General features: G+C 40.9%; 1 protein-coding gene across 4 annotated transcripts in view; it reads right to left on the reverse strand.

Moving 5' to 3' along the window:
- LOC126766102 (transcriptional regulator ovo) overlaps nt 1–13,561 on the reverse strand; it is a 133,668-nt gene that overhangs the window by 29,568 nt on the left and 90,539 nt on the right. The gene's annotated exons all lie outside the window — the stretch shown is intronic.

Below are 13,561 nucleotides of genomic sequence, written 5' to 3' on the forward strand. Positions count from 1 at the left end.
AAACTTTGCATAAATAGTGAATTTGAAGTGTGCCACCTTATGACTGAAATTTTCAAAACTTCCCTTAGCCCCCATATATGTACCTAATATAATGATTTTCGAAATTCTTAGTGACTTTAAACCGCATACATCAGCTAATATATACATATGTAAGTTATCTTTATAAAATTGCGATAGCGTGTTTTTCTGATAACGGTGCATATTTTTGCTTAGAATGAATAAAATCTGGTGAAAACTAGCCCTAGACCCTATATAACTGGCAAGATTTATGTACCTGAAGGGCTCAAGACAACGAATGTTTTCATAATTACTATAATATTTTGTTCAATAACGGAATTGCTATTTATGACGCAGGTCTTACAAAAATAAGAAAGCGTTGCTGCTGTTAAAGTATCACGGATACACTGAAAACCGCTCAACAGGATAGACCATAATGAGATTGTTTATTGCTTTATTTTCAAATGGAGGATGGAGTCATGTGTAGAAGTTCACGCAAGTGAGGAAAGTTCTCTGATCGCCATTCACTTGGGAGTGGTCAGAAACGATTATTTTACACATGGCTCAAGCAGCTCACAACTTCCGGTCTTTGACCAAGTATCCTCTGGGTAGCCTAAGAACATCCGTTCGAAGGCGAGCTAAAGTGAGAAGGCGAAACATCCCCTACATAGGGTTGTGCAATCCGCATCAAAGCAAGGTTCTTCAACATATCGCTGATTTGCGCCCCGACGGAATAGAAGGGCGATGTGACCAAAGATGCATTCTATGAGCGCTTGGAGCGCACTTATGTGCTTGGTAACTTTAACGCCAGGCCGGGCAAAGAAGGTATCTTTGGCACTACGGTCGGTAAATTCAGCCACGGTTATCTGTAGTACTAGATTCCAGCACAAGAAAATACATCAAGCTACCTGGCTGTCTCCGGATCGAAAAACTACCAACCAGATCGATCATGTTGTGATAGACGGAAGACACGCCTCCAGTGTTCTGGACGTGCGTACGCTCCGAGGTCCTAACATCGACTCCGAACACTATCTTGTTGCAGCCAAGGTTCGCACCCGCCTCTGTGCAGCAAAAAACGCACGTCAACAAACACAAGGAAGGTTCGACGTCGAGAAGCTGCAATCACAAAAGACAGCCGAACGATTTTCTACTCGGCTTGAACTCATGCTCTCTGTGAGCATTCGTCAACAACTTGGTATAAGGGAACTGTGGGACGACATTTCAAACTCCTTACGTACAGCTGCAACCGAAACCATTGCTTTTGCAAATGCAAAAGAACAGCTGGTACGACGAGGAGTGCCGTGTCGCAGCGGAGAGAAAACAGACTGCCTACCTCGCAAGGTTACGATCGACCACAACACGAGCGGGATGGAATAGATACCGAGAGTTGAAGAAGGAAGCGAGATGCATTTGCAGACAGAGAAAGAAAGAGACCGAAACGCGTGAGTATGAAAAGCTTATTAAGCTGGCCGACAGGGGTAATGCTCGAAAATTCTACGAAAAAATGCGGCGGCTTACAGAAGGTTTCAAGACCGGAGCATACTCTTGTAGAACCTCCAAAGGTGATCTAGTAACCGATGCCTAGAGCATACTTAACGTATGGAGAGAACACTTCTCCAGCCTGTTGAATGGCAGTGAAAATATAACTCCAGGAGAAGGCGAGCCTGATTCCCCAATCGATAACGATGGAGCAGACGTTCCATTGGCCGACCATGAAGAAGTTCGAATAGCAATTGCCCGCCTGCGGCGAAGAACTGATAAGGAACATGCATCAGCTTCTTTTTAAAATATGGTCGGACGAAAGCATGCCCAACGTTTGGAATTGAAGTGTGCTATGCCCAATCTATAAAAAAGGAGACCCCACAATCTGCGCCAACTACCGTGGGATTAGCCTCCTCAACATCACATATAAGGTTCTATCGAGCGTATTGTGTGAAAGATTAAAGCCCACCGTCAACAAACTGATTGGATCTTACCAGTGTGGCTTCAGACCTGGAAAATAAACAACAGACCAGATATTCACCATGCGCCAAATCTTGGAAAAGACCCGTGAAAGAAGAATCGACACACACCACCTCTTCGTCGATTTCAAAGCTGCTTTCGACAGCACGAAAAGGAGCTGCCTTTATGCCGCGATGTCTGAATTTGGTATCCCCGCAAAACTAATACGGCTGTGTAAACTCCGTCAGGATCGGGAAGGACCTCTCCGAGCCGTTTGATACCAAACGAGGTTTCAGACAAGGCGACTCCCTATAGTTCGAGCTGCAGAACTAAATAGAGAAGGTACCATCTTCTATAAGAGTGTACAGCTGCTGGCGTATGCCGATGATATTGATATCATCGGCCTCAACACCTGCGCCGTTAGTTCTGCTTTCTCCAGGCTGGACAAGGAAGCGCAGAAAATGGGTTTGGCAGAGAACGAGGGCAAAACGAAATATCTCCTGTCATCAAACAAACAGTCGTCGCACTCGCGACTTGGCTCTCACGTCACTGTTGACAGTCATAACTTTGAAGTTGTAGATAATTTCGTCTATTTAGGAACCAGCATTAACACCACCAACACTGTCAGCCTGGAAATCCAACGCAGGATTTCTCTTGCCAACAGGTGCTACTTCGGACTGAGTAGGCAATTGAAAAGTAAAGTCCTCTCTCGACGAACAAAAGCTAAACTCTATAAGTCGCTCATAATTCCCGTCCTGCTATATGGTGCAGAGGCTTGGAAGATGACAGCAACCGATGAGTCGATGAGCTGTACGAGATATACGACGACATCGATATAGTTCAGCGAATTAGAAGACAGCGGCTGCGCTGGCTAGGTCATGTTGTACGGATGGACGAAAAAACTTCAGCTCTGAAAGTATTCGACGCAGTACCCGCCGGGGGAAGCAGAGGAAGAGGAAAACCTCCACTCCGTTGGAAGGACCAAGTGGAGAAGGACCTGGCTTCGCTTGGAATATCCAATTGGCGCCACGTAGCGAAAAAAGAAACTACTGGCGCGCTGTTGTTAGCTCGGCTATAATCGCGTAAGCGGTGTCTACGTCAATTAAGAAGAAGAAGAAGAAGTCGTGATAATAGGCCCATTAGGAGACACTTGTAAGTCTAAAGTCAGTTTTTTTGTACATATTTCAATCAATAGTATTAAAGTTTAATTATTTTCAATATATTTAATTTAGTTTTGGATCCGCCTGGTAAAATTAAATAAAAAATTTACTTAATTTGTGTCAGCAAGTAATCAAGTCGCAAAAAACTCTTTAACTCAGAAAAAATTGATTTAGCTTATAAAACTAGATAAAACCAAAGAAAAAATGTCAACTTCGACTGCACCGAAACTACAACTCCTTTACAAATACAAAATATTCCTTATCAGATATTGATTCTGATCGGTCAATTTCTATGGCAGCTAACATATATCGAAAATATGTAATTAAAATATTGCAAATTTTCAACTTAAAACGCGAATAACTCGAAAACTATAAGCTTCCTGCGGCTATAACCATATATATTCGTGATCTGGAGAATCTCCTCTATCCGACCATACCCATTTTAATCCCGAAATCCTGGGATGGTATACTAAAGCCGACCCAAAAACTTTTATATACAAAGACAGGATTTTAATCGTTCATTTCGTGTATTACTTATTTAGCGGAATTTAGCATGCAGTTTATTTTACAGTTTTTCTTTCTATTGTTTTGATGTTTGTTTGTACGAAAAGAAGGGGACTATGGTGTCAAGTCCAATTTCACAAAGCTTGAATACTAATTGCAGAAACAGCGAACAACGCAAACCCACAGCCCGAATCAGCTGATACGATCTATCTTATGAGAGCGCAATGTAAGTGATCAGCCAACACCGCTTCTACCGCCCGCTTTACCGTACGAGACCGCAGAATTTCCGACGATTTGGATTTTTCCCGTAGAAACGAGTCAGCTGATTGCTCTCTCACAACGCAGGGTTATAGCCGTGACAGACGAGCAAAATTAATGCGCCTTAAGCAACGCTAATGCGCATTGAAAGTTTATGGTGACAGACTGCAGTTTTGTGCATTTGAACAGCTGATAGTGAAATTTGTTTATTTATTAAAACAAAAAGTGAAATAAAAGTGTGTGAAAATTGAAGAATATTGGAAAAATGGATAGCAAACTGTGCTTTGTTTATTTTCTGCCATCTAAAAATATTAAAATTTGTTTTTGTTAATATACTTGCACATAATTCATTTAGCAATATAAAAACTGTTTACCTCTGAAGCTGTAAACACAAACAAGGCGGCAGATTTCAAGCGACATCTGTCAAACAATAGCAAAAATCTGTAATTTTTAACCAATGTTGCCACTAAATTCAGCAAAATGCACGAAATTCTTGTGCATTACAAACTTGCATTCACATGGGTCAAATGCGCAAATAAATGTAACTTAAGCCCGCTAATGCATATTAGCGCTGTCGTCTGTCAGGGCTATTACCGTCTCGATATACTGTAGTAGTTATAAAAATTGTCTTCAATATGTTTGAAATTTTCTTAAACTAACTCAAAATCAGAGTCGAATGCTATTATTTATAAATATATAAACTATTTTTAATAGTTTGATTTCAGTTTTGATATTTTATATTATGAAAAATTGTAATTGAAAACTTATAGCCCTGACAGACGACAGCGCTAATATGCATTAGCGGGCTTAATTTACATTTACTTGCACATTTTACCCCTGTTAATGCAAGTTTGTAATGCACAAGAATTTCGTGCATTTAGCTGAATTTACCATATTTGAGTAGGCAACACTGTTCAAAAATGGCCGATTTTTGCTATTTTTTGACAGATGTCGCTTGAAGTCTGCTGCCTCATTTGCTTTTACAGCATCAGAAGTAAGCAGTTTTATATTGCTAATTATATTATGTACAAGTACATATATTAACAAAAACAAATTTGAATATTTTAAGATGGCAGAAAATAAACAACGCATAGTTTGCTATCCATTTTTCCCAATATTCTTAACTTTTTCGCACACTTTTTCCGCATTACAATCAATTATTGCTTTTAATTTCACTCTATTATCTTTTGACGTAGTTAATAATAAACGAATTTTTTCATTAAACTTATATTGCCTTTCCAAAAATACCAAAATTTCTATTAATAATTTATCTTATTCATTTTTATTTCACTTTTTTTTTAATAAATAAATATGTATGTACATACATATGCGTATTGAGCAATGGCGACATAGTTCAAATTAAAACAAAAAAATATGGCTGATTTCTACGGGCTCAACTTTTGACAAATTTTGCTCGTTACTGGCGGCAACTGAAGAAGGGAGGAGCGGAATTCGCTGTTATGTTTGATATAAAATATTGAGGTATAAATAACAATACAATCCAACTATTAATTTTGAACACATTGATATATGGTTCATTTCAATCATAGGTGTATGTATATTCAGGTCGCGGTGGTTGCAAAATGTATGGTGAAAAACGAGAATATAACTTCCTGAATCGCATATGCTAATTTACTAAGTAATTGACATTTTTTTGGCTAATTTACTTTGTCATCGCACAACTTACAGACAATATTTGTATGTGGAACAAAGCGAGCCAACATTAATGTGTGGTTTTTAGCTCCATTATCATAGATAACTTGATACGAGACTCTTTGGTTCGAGAGAGAGCTGTCAAAACTCGCATTTTTTATAGCATTTGCCAATGATGCCACTGCTGAAAAATATTAGCTTGGGTATTTAATAAATTATACAAAACACTAAATTAAACACTTTGAAAAGGCATACATATATAAATGCTAAAATGCAAAATCATTAATTAATTTACATAAACATTTATTTTGCCAAAATATGTTCTCACAGTTCAATGAAATTTCATTTCACACTAATTTCGTCAAGTAATTATAGCGCTGCTTTTCTGGCCTTTTTCACTAACTGCTGGTTGACGGACCCTGATTGTGTTTTGTTGCCAGCTCAGAAAACAGATCAGGGTGCCCTGCCAGCTGACAAGCGAGAGAGCAAGAAAAGAGATTCTGATCAAGTTATCTATGCCATTATCACGGTCCGCCTCATATCTTTTCACATACATACATATGTGTGTGATCCCCTCGTTCCCACACAGCCCATTCACACTTAATTGCTTAACTCTAACAACGAAAAGCAAAACAATAAAGGGGCAAAGAAAGTGTAGCAAACCATTGGCGTGACGTGACGAGCCTTGACTGTTCATGTGTTGCGCTAATTGTTAAATTTTCGGTTTCATTAGAACCCTTAAAAGAATATCTTTTACTTCTTCTGTAGCTAGCATTTCCAGTTGTGTAAGCTTGTGGCTCTTCACCACTTACTATAAACGATTCGCCTGCGGGAAGCAGTGGTGGTTGCAACACCAAGGGCTTTCCCCATTTGCGCACAGTGTGCCATTTATTATTACATTGACATAATACAGAGGCTCCAGTCAAATATCCTTATAGCCGTGACAGACGAGCAAAATTAATGCGCCTTAAGCAACGCTAATACGCATTGAAAGTTTATGGTGACAGACTGCAGTTTTGTGCATTTGGACATCTGATAGTGAAATTTGTTTATTTATTAAAACAAAAAGTGAAATAAAAGTGTGTGAAAATTGAAGAATATTGGAAAAATGGATAGCAAACTGTGCTTTGTTTATTTTCTGCCATCTAAAAATATTAAAATTTGTTTTTGTTAATATACTTGCACATAATTAATTTAGCAATATAAAAACTGTTTACCTCTGAAGCTGTTAACACAAACAAGGCGGCAGATTTCGAGCGACATCTGTCAAACAATAGCAAAAATCTGTAATTTTTAACCAATGTTGCCTACTAAATTCAGCAATATGCACGAAATTCTTGTGCATTACAAACTTGCATTCACATGGGTCAAATGCGCAAATAAATGTAAATTAAGCCCGCTAATGCATATTAGCGCTGTCGTCTGTCAGGGCTATAAAGGACGACTACATATCGTTTGCAACAATTTCCAAATTTACTTTTACATTTACTATAATAAGCAAGAGTTTGAGAACTTAATACATATACTCAGTTGAATTGAATTTAATGCAATTCAACTTCAGATCAACTAAACACTTTTTGTATCACGAACTTCAACTATTTTCAATCGAAGTTGTAAGTAACCGTTTAAATTGGGAAATTTTTTCGTTGTGAAGCAAAGAATTGCTTTGATTATGTAATATAATTCGCTCTTTATGGATATACTATGCACACTGTAAGTATATTAGAACGCTGGTTTTCCGGTCATAAAAATGTGTAAAGAAACATTGACAACAATAACATTTACAGCGCACCATTTAAATAATGGTTACCATCATGACAGTACTGCTAACGTCCCCCCAGGTACCAAATTATAATTTTATTCAGCTTGCTGCTCATTGTCTCCTTGCTGTTGTTCAGAATTCTTCTCTACTGTTTCACCGTTTCTGATTTTTTTTTTCTCCGTCCGTCTGTCCGTCCGTCCGTCCGTGCAAGCTGTAACTTGAGTAAAAATTGAGATATTGAGGCTCCATAAGAAGGTTAAGTTCGAAGATGGGCAACATCGGCCCACTGCCACGCCCACAAAATGGCGGAAACCGAAAACCTATAAAGTGTCATAACTAAGCCATAAATAAAGATATTAAAGTGAAATTTGGCACAAGGGATCGCATTAGGGAGGGGCATATTTGGACGCAATTGTTTTGGAAAAGTGGGCGTGGCCCGGCCCCCTACTAAGTTTTTTGTACATATCTCGGAAACTACTATAGCTATGTCAACCAAACTCTACAGAGCCGTTTTTTTCAGGCATTTACATATACAGTTCAAAAATGGAAGAAATCGGATTATAACCACGCCCACCTCCCATACAAAGGTTATGTTGAAAATCACTAAAAGTGCGTTAACCGACTCATAAAAAACGTCAGAAACACTAAATTTTACGGAAGAAGTGGCAGAAGGAAGCTGCACCCAGGCTTTTTTTAAAAATTGAAAATGGGCGTGGCGCCGCCCACTTATGGACCAAGAACCATATCTCAGGAACTACTACACCGATTTCAATGAAATTCGGTATATAATATTTTCTTAACACCCTGATGACATGTACGAAATATGAATGAAATCGGTTCACAACCACGCCTTCTTCCAATATAAAGCTATTTTGAATTCCATCTGATGCCTTCTCTGTATAATATATAGTACATTAGGAACCAATGATGATAGCGGAATAAAACTTTACAAAAATACGGTATTTGAAAAATATGTAAATGACGTATAATGAAATCTCGATTATCACTTTATAATGCGAGAGTATAAAATATTCGGTGACACCCGAACTTAGCCCTTCCTTACTTGTTTGTTATGATTTTTTGCGTTTTTTTTACTTTTATATAAATACAGTTAGTCACTTAGCAAGGCGACGGTTTTGTGGATGAAGTGTGCTGCGTTGAGAATAGGATAACGAAATTCGACTGTTATCACGTTTTTGTCGAGTTATGTTTCGTGCATTTTACAAATGTGTTTTTAATTAAACATTGGGTGAACATAATGAGTGCATGTTTTAAAATTTTGTGTAAATATTTAGATTTAATGCATACATTTTAATATGTCTTGCGCGTTTAAATATCCATTTATAATGGCGCAAAAGTAGAAAACTATATCTCGAGAGGTACTCTAACTCGTTTAAATCTATAACTTTAACCATGTGATATCTGAAATAAACCAGAAGCCACATTTTGTTACAACAAAATATATATGTACAAAATATGCCATTAGAGAACGGTTATGATATCTGTTAATTCCTAGCGAGTATTGAGCGAACTTGAAATGTGTATTATTATTATTATTACGTGTGGAATCATCTCAAATTTATCTTTTCTATAGGTAGCTGATGAGATAGCTAAACATTTACAGAAAACACTTCACTAATTCACAATGAAATTTGCTAAATGGCTGAAAGAGAGACCAGGATGACGTGGAATGCTTTAAGGGCGTACAGGATCGTCAAGATCATGTGCAAGATCCCCAAGAAACGCACGCATGCTTTTTACTCTCACGGTCTCGAAGGGCTGTAGGACGATTTTTGGTCTAATGACAGATCGAAACTTATAGCCATCACATGCGAGCCGAATGGGTACTAATGACGACAGTTCATGCAGGAAGTGTAGAGAAATAGGCGTCCCAAGAATTCAAGGGACTAGATGAAATATCAAAATTAGATATCAAGTCGTTCTTAAAGTTCGCCAAAAGTGTTGATATTCTGTGTGACGAATACTTCAGGACAAATTAACTGAACTGCCTGCCACTACTATAAACTAATAGGTCTATGCACGGCAGAGCAGCTGATTAGTATAACCTAACCTAGGATGGAGGATGGAGTCATGTGTAGAAGTTCACGCAAGTGAGGAAAGTTCTCTGATCGCCATTCACTTGGGAGTGGCCAGAAACGATTATTTTACACATGGCTCAAGCAGCTCACAACTTCCGGTCTTTGACCAAGTATCCTCTGGGTAGCCTAAGAACATCCGTTCGAAGGCGAGCTAAAGTGAGAAGGCGAAACATTCCCTACAAGGGTTGTGCGCTGGGCTTGGGACCCGCCACGTAAAAAAACAATACCAATGAAAAAGAAAACACAGCCTCGGATGAGAGACCCCCCTTTTGATGACGACCATGGCAAACGGAATAAGGACTACGATTTGAGGGCATGCACCTGGAATGTCCGGACCCTTAATTGGGAAGGTGCCGCTGCCCAGCTGGTTGATGTCCTCGCAAAAATAAAGGCTGACATCACCGCCGTCCAAGAAATGCGATGGACGGGACAAGGACAGAGACGAGTAGGTCCTTGTGACATTTACTACAGTGGCCATATAAAGGAGCGCAAGTTTGGTGTTGGATTCGTGGTGGGAGAGAGACTCCGTCGCCGAGTACTATCATTCACTCCGGTGAATAAACGTCTAGCCACAATCCGCATTAAAGCGAGGTTCTTCAACATATCGCTGATTTGCGCCCATGCCCCGACGGAAGAGAAGGACGATGTGACCAAAGATGCCTTCTATGAGCGCTTGGAGCGCGCTTATGAGAGCTGCCCCCGCCACGATGTAAAAATCGTGCTTGGCGACTTTAACGCCAGGGTGGGCAAAGAAGGTATATTTGGCACTACGGTCGGTAAATTCAGCCTCCACGACGAAACATCCCCAAATGGGTTGAGGCTGATAGACTTCGCCGGGGCCCGAAATATGGTTATCTGTAGTACTAGATTCCAGCATAAGAAGATTCATCGAGCTACCTGGCTGTCTCCGGATCGAAAAACTACCAACCAGATCGATCATGTTGTGATAGATGGAAGACACGTCTCCAGTGTTTTAGATGTGCGTGCGCTCCGAGGTCCTAACATCGACTCGGACCACTATCTTGTTGCAGCTAAGATTCGCACTCGCCTCTGTGCAGCAAAAACGCACGCCAACAAACACAAGGAAGGTTCGACGTCGAAAAGCTGCAATCACAACAGACTGCCGAACGTTTTTCTACTCGGCTTGCACTCCTGCTCTCTGCGAGCACTAGTCAACAACTCGGTATAGGGGAACTGTGGGGCGGCATTTCAAATTCCATACGTACAGCTGCAACCGAAACCATTGGTTTTCGGAAAGAGCAAAAGAACAGCTGGTACGACGAGGAGTGCCGTGTCGCAGCGGAGAGAAAACAGGCTGCCTACCTCGCAACGTTACGATCGACCACTACACGTGCGGGATGGGATAGATACCGAGAGTTGAAGAGGGAAGCGAGACGCATTTGCAGACAGAAGAAGAAAGAGGCCGAAATGCGTGAGTACGAAGAGCTTGATAAGCTGGCCGACAGGGGTAATGCTCGAAAATTCTACGAACAAATGCGGCGGCTTACAGAAGGTTTCAAGACCGGAGCATACTCTTGTAGAACCCCCAAAGGTGATCTAGTCACTGATGCCCAGGGCATAGTTAAATTATGGAGGGAACACTTCTCCAGCCTGCTGAATGGCAGTGAACGCACAACACCAGGAGAAGGTGAACCCGATTCCCCAATCGATGACGATGGAGCAGACGTTCCATTACCCGACCATGAAGAAGTTCGAATAGCAATTGCCCGCCTCAAGAACAACAAAGCGGCAGGGGCCGACGGACTACCGGCCGAGCTATTCAAACACGGCGGCGAAGAACTAATAGGGAGCATGCATCAGCTTCTTTGTAAAATATGGTCGGACGAGAGCATGCCCAACGATTGGAATTTAAGTGTGCTATGCCCAATCCATAAAAAAAGGAGACCCCACAATCTGCGCCAACTACCGTGGTATTAGCCTCCTCAACATCGCATATAAGGTTCTATCGAGCGTATTGTGTGAAAGATTAAAGCCCACCGTCAACAAACTGATTGGACCTTATCAGTGTGGCTTCAGACCTGGAAAATCAACAACCGACCAGATATTCACCATGCGCCAAATCTTGGAAAAGACCCGTGAAAGGAGAATCGACACACACCACCTCTTCGTCGATTTCAAAGCTGCTTTCGACAGCACGAAAAGGAGCTGCCTTTATGCCGCGATGTCTGAATTTGGTATCCCTGCAAAACTAATACGGCTGTGTAAACTGACGTTGAACAACACGAAAAGCTCCGTCAGGATCGGGAAGGACCTCTCCGAGCCGTTCGATACCAAACGAGGTTTCAGACAAGGCGATTCCCTATCGTGCGACTTTTTCAACCTGCTTTTGGAGAAAATAGTTCGAGCCGCAGAACTAAACAGAGAAGGTACCATCTTCTATAAGAGTGTACAGCTGTTGGCGTATGCCGACGATATTGATATCATCGGCCTCAACACCCGCGCCGTTAGTTCTGCTTTCTCTAGGCTGGACAAGGAAGCACAGAAAATGGGTCTGGTAGTGAACGAGGGCAAAACGAAATATCTCCTGTCATCAAACAAACAGTCGTCGCACTCGCGACTTGGCTCTCACGTCACTGTTGACAGTCATAACTTTGAAGTTGTAGATAATTTCGTCTATTTAGGAACCAGAATTAACACCACTAATAATGTCAGCCTAGAAATCCAACGCAGGATTGCTCTTGCCAACAGGTGCTACTTCGGACTGAGTAGGCAATTGAAAAGTAAAGTCCTCTCTCGACGAACAAAAGCTAAACTCTATAAGTCGCTCATAATTCCCGTCCTGCTATATGGTGCAGAGGCTTGGGCGATGACAGCAACCGATGATTCGACGTTACGAGTTTTCGAGAGAAAATTCTGCGAAAGATTTATGGTCCTTTGCGCATTGGCCACGGCGAATATCGCATCCGATGGAACGATGAGCTGTACGAGATATATGACGACATTGACATAGTTCAGCGAATTAAAAGACAGCGGCTACGCTGGCTAGGTCATGTTGTCCGGATGGATGAAAACACTCCAGCTCTGAAAGTATTCGACGCAGTACCCGCCGGGGGAAGCAGAGGAAGAGGAAGACCTCCACTCCGTTGGAAGGACCAAGTGGAGAAGGACCTGGCTTCGCTTGGAATATCCAATTGGCGCCACGCAGCGAAAAGAAGAAACGACTGGCGCGCTGTTGTTAACTCGGCTATAATCGCGTAAGCGGTGTCTACGCCAATTAAGAAGAAGAAGAACCTAGGTGTAACTATGATTGTTTGTAGGCAATATCTTCTACATGCACCCTTTTTATCGCTGTACGAGTCGAATAAACATATAATAAATATTGCATGTGAGGCGAAATTTGAATAGCACAACAGAACAATTATTGATGAATTTAAGTGAGTTGAGCTATTTTCCACTGGCTAGAGTGTAACAACTAACAACGGCGTAGCTGTAAAGGTAAACCTATCTTTTAACCCTTTCCGTTGACACGCCCTTACCAGCGGTCTCGTTATTGTATATTCAGCCTGTGGGAGCAATTTCGACTCATTAACCACAACACCTGCTCCAACTTCATTTCTCTCGCGGCTATGAGTGGCGGGCACTGCTATTTAATTTTTATTTCAAGCGGAACCTTCATACTTTATCTTATATATTAACGCGCAGGAGACGACAACCAAGTTACACAGCTGTCAATATCAGCACTTTATGAACATAAAAATATATTGAAAATGCGCTTTTCTTGCAGGGCATGAGACTTTCCATGTTGCGACGATGACAGCATCACTAAGTAATCGAAGAGTTTTGCAGCATAATAATGAGTGTGACCATTAGCAGTGGCACGTGAGCGCCACTATTACTTTTCGTATTGCTACCTTCTGCAACAGAAGTGGTCCACAAGAAAGTAAAATTAATAATAGTAAATACAACAAGTAAGGAAGGGCTAAGTTCGGGTTCAACCGAACATTTTATACTCTTGCAACTTACAAGAAACACCTGAAAGTTCGATTATCTTTGTGTTAGGTATATAGGGGCTAAGGGAAGTTTTAGTGCGATTCAACCCATTTTTGACATACAGACATCCTATTGTCAGAGAAGTACTATACCTGAATTTCAATTATATATCCCATACATTGACCGATATTTTCGATCAAAAGTCAACTATAGGTAGTGAGGTCCAAATACTCGGT

Source organism: Bactrocera neohumeralis, unplaced genomic scaffold (genome assembly GCF_024586455.1).
Source record: "Bactrocera neohumeralis isolate Rockhampton unplaced genomic scaffold, APGP_CSIRO_Bneo_wtdbg2-racon-allhic-juicebox.fasta_v2 cluster11, whole genome shotgun sequence".
NCBI classification, from domain to species: domain Eukaryota; kingdom Metazoa; phylum Arthropoda; class Insecta; order Diptera; family Tephritidae; genus Bactrocera; species Bactrocera neohumeralis.